Raw genomic sequence first — 4274 nt, 5'->3', positions numbered from 1 at the left:
AAAAATTTCACTTTAAATTCCAAAACTTTAAAATTATTTCATATATTTTGTGCATTATTTATACTCTGTTCACCAATCTGCTATAAATTTGTGTACAAAAGGATGGAGATTGGTTTTATTTCATAGTCCCCAAAATTAAATAATTTTAAAAGATATTGTGAGGATAATATTTGCAGATCACACTATAAATATAAGCATCCTATATGTTTCATTTTTACTTTATGAATGAGAAGGAATCACTGGCTGAATGTTCCACTTGAGTTGCTAGGAGACCAGTCGTTTTGTGATGTCATAGCTGCTCAGGTTAAGAAACATTGTGATGGCCTAGCAGTTTAACTGTGCAGGCCTGCCAAAGCAGCATTTGAAGCTGCAGTGCTCAAAATCATGCAGATTTGAAAAGTACTTGTAGAAAAAGTTATTTGAGATGACACATGTTTCTTCAGAAATTCAAGATTTGTCTCGTAAAGTTGGACCAACTGGTTCAGGAAACTCCGGTAGATCTCTTTTGTGTGAACAAACATTTTCTGGGGACTTCAACTTGAGATCTATAATTGAAGAAAATGCTTTTCAGAATTTGTCTGAAGTATTTTTGATAAAAAGACCATGTTACACACATTGTGTCTCTGAAACAGATGAAGATAATTATATTCATTCCCTGATATTTCCAAGAAAACTCTGGAAATTGGCTGGGAGTGACCAAATTAAATCCATCTTGTGGGATGATAATGGAGCTTCCATAGTGATTGATGAGGATATCTTTAAGAAGGAAGTTATAGAAAGAAAGGACCCTTTCAGAATATTTGAAACTGGAAGTATGAAAACTTTAGGTAGACAACTTAAACTTTATGGGTTTAGTAAAGTGCAGCAGAATTTTTAAAGCTCTGCTTGTCTGACTGACTTTCTGGCAGAAGAAATAGAAATCTCTGTTTTAAGCAAGGTATTAAATAATTTTAGTTACCGCTGGGTAACTTATGTATAAAATTTTATTATGTACATAAAATTATGATAATATAAATGTAAAGTTAGCTTTTGAATATTGTATAAAACTACTAAGGCTAAAATCCTTTATTTTTTCTAAAAAAAGGGCAGTGCCTTAAGTAGTCAAGATTATGAGATAGTTGCTTGTAACTATGAATCTTACCAGAAATCTAAATAAACTTTAAAAGCTGCTTTTAAAAAGTAGCATTCACCCTTATTTCAAATGCTAACTTCTTAAATTTGATGACTATAAAATTTAAAAGTGTATTTTCCAAATAAGGAATATCAAAATATCTTCAACATTGTTCATATTTTGATGATATTTTCTTTGCATAGTAAACGTGAACTTTGAGGTTTTATAGGTTAGGCTTACTGTAGTGTTGTATTTTGGTTTAAAATATTACTAAAATATTTCTACTTTTGTTGTAGCTGCAGTTCTATCGTAATCCAAATTTTAAACGTGGCTGTCCCCTGCTTTTAGTGAGAATGAAAAGAAGAGGTGGGATTAAAAATGACTCTCTGGTACCTTGATTGGCTGAAGATTTCAAAAAGAAGCACTTTAAAGAAGGGGGTAATGTGGAAAATCATAATTCTGATTTTTGGCTGACACTCATGGAGAAAGTGCATTTTTACCTTCCGCAGATTTAAACATGCCTCTAATAATAAAGCCCTCTACTAGCCACATAATTGGTGATACAAATATCCCGATCAGAGGTGATTTTTATCCTCCATCATCAATGTCAGTTAGACCACCAGAACAAAGTGCAGTGGATCAACATGCTATTTTAAATCAGTTGACCACTCTCCACGGGCACTCTCAAAGCAAATACACTGAAACAAATGGCCGTGTTGTGAACTTCATTACAACTACAACTTCTAATTCTCAGTACAGCATCTTGTCTCCCATACAGAGCAATTATTTTGGACTGATGATGCAGCCTTCTACTTCTCCAAATAGGTATCACAACATATCTGACAATGAAGGTCGTTTTTCTAAACTTCAATCAGGGAGCAACCAATGGTTTCCAGTGCCAGTGATAGCTGATACATTAGCTACATCTCTTTCAATGTGAAATCATCAGCCATCTTATTACGTTTAGTTACATTCTATCTAAAGTGAATTTGTTAAGTATACTTTTATAGAAAACTTAAGATTAGAACTGTCAATAAATTTCCTACAGTTTTTGAGACTGTTATTTCTGAATTCTCTGTTTTTAAAGGTATGGTATCACATATATTACTTTGCGCATGTTAAATAATATTTATGAATCAGGACTAAATCCCTCTTAACTATAGTTTATAATACTTATATTATGCAATGAATTCAGGTTGCTAATGTTTATTTCGAATGGAATATACACATACTGAATTAGAAATTTACATTGTAGCTTGAGTGTAGATTTATTTATTCAAAAATTTTGTCTCTCATTTTGAATTTGGTTTATGTATAATGGATTTTATTTCTTATTTAAGAATATAAATTTTGGTTGAACTTGATTTACTACAGTTTACTGATAAAGAACATAGCTATTATTTACAATTAGTGAACAAAACACTTGCCTTAAAGTGCCGTAATTTACTAACAATGACAACTGTTTCAGGACTGAGAAACATATTGCTTCCTAAAATGCATTGCCTGGTTTTTTCCACCCCAACCCACATAGTCTCTAATTTCTTTGTATTTTGATTGTTTGTTTGCCCCTAAATGGAGGTAATGCTTATTGAACCCAGGATCTTGTGCCTAAGTGTATTTATCAACATCATTTTAGAACACTTAACAGAAGCCACAAGAGTATGTATTATAAAGATGACAAGAAAATTTATTCCTTCTAGGGACTGAAAACCTCTGAGTGAAAGAATGGCAAAAATAAACATTTGTAAGAATACTGTAAGATTTTCTCTTGTGTAATTTTAAAGTAGTATATAAAACTACATTTATTTTACATATAGCACTGAAATACAAATTAAAACAAAAATTCCCCCCTTTAGAATTTCTTTAATTTGATTGATTAATTTAATCTAATTTTATTTCATAAATATTTACCATTTATATATAAACATAACAAATAAACTAATATTTATCCTGCTCATGTGTTGAATATAGAGCTACTTATTTTAAAGTACACAGATAAAAAACTACTTCCACTTCCAAATCAAATTATGTTTCACTTTAATTACAAATGATTATGAAATAGTTATAAATTTTTGTAAATATTTTACACAAATTTCACTTTAAAATCCAAAACTTTAAAATTATTTTATATATTTTGTGATTATTTATTCTCTGTTCACATATCTGGTATAAATTTGCATACAAAATGATGGAGATTGGTTTTGTTTCTTAGACACCAAAATTAAATTATTTAAATAGATTTTGTGGGGATAATATTTGCAGATCACCGTATAAAATTAAGCATCATATATGCTTCATTTTAACTGGATGAATGAGAAGTAAACACTGGCTGAATGTTACACTTGAGTTGCTAGGAGACCAGTCGATTGTGATGTCACAGCTTCTCAAGTTGAGAACCATTGTGATGGCCTCGCAGTTTATCTGTGCTGGCCCGCCAAAGCAGCATTTGAAGCTGCAGTGCACAAAATTATGCAGATTAGAAATGTAGTTGTAGAAAATGTTATTTGAGATGGCACATGTTCCTACAGAAATTCAAGTTGTGTTTCCTAAATATGGACCAACTGCTTCAGGAATGTACAGTAGATCTCTATTGTGTGATCAAACATTCCCTGGGGTTTGGACTTGAGGTCTATGATTGAGGAAAATGTTTTTCAGACTTTGTCTGAAGAATCCCTGATAAAAAGGCCATGTTACTAATATTGTGTCTCTGAACCAGATGAAGATAATGATTTTCGTTCTCTGACATATCCAAGAAAACTCTGGAAAATGGCTGGGAATAACCAATTTAAATCCATCTGTTGGCATGATAATGGAACTTCCATAGTGATGGATGAAGATATATTTATGAAGGAAGATTTGGAAAGAAAGTCTCCTTTCAGAATATTTGAACCTGGAAGTATGAAAAGTTTAATTAGACAGCTTAACCTTTATGGATTTAGTAAAGTGCAGCAGAATTTTCGAAGATCTGTTTTTCTAGCTGACTTTCAGGCAGAAGAAAAAGAAGTCTCTGTTTTAAGCAAGGTATTAAGAAATTTTAGTTACCACTTGGTAACTTATATATAAAATTTTATTTTGTACATCAATCTATGGTAATATATATGTAAAACTAGATTTTTAAAACTGTACAAAACTATTAAAGCTGAAATACTTTATTTTTCAAAAA

General features: G+C 31.2%; 1 long non-coding RNA gene across 1 annotated transcript; it reads left to right on the top strand.

The window, feature by feature from the left end:
* The first annotated feature begins 308 nt into the window (after positions 1-308).
* LOC140694206 (uncharacterized) lies at positions 309-3884 on the top strand. Its single transcript, XR_012069959.1, has 3 exons — positions 309-494; positions 1408-1549; positions 3828-3884. It is a non-coding gene; the product is annotated as an uncharacterized lncRNA (long non-coding RNA).
* The last annotated feature ends 390 nt before the right edge of the window (positions 3885-4274 follow it).

This window comes from Vicugna pacos, unplaced genomic scaffold, assembly GCF_048564905.1.
Source record: "Vicugna pacos unplaced genomic scaffold, VicPac4 scaffold_20, whole genome shotgun sequence".
NCBI lineage: Eukaryota > Metazoa > Chordata > Mammalia > Artiodactyla > Camelidae > Vicugna > Vicugna pacos.
This window is presented reverse-complemented; position numbering and strand designations above follow the sequence as displayed.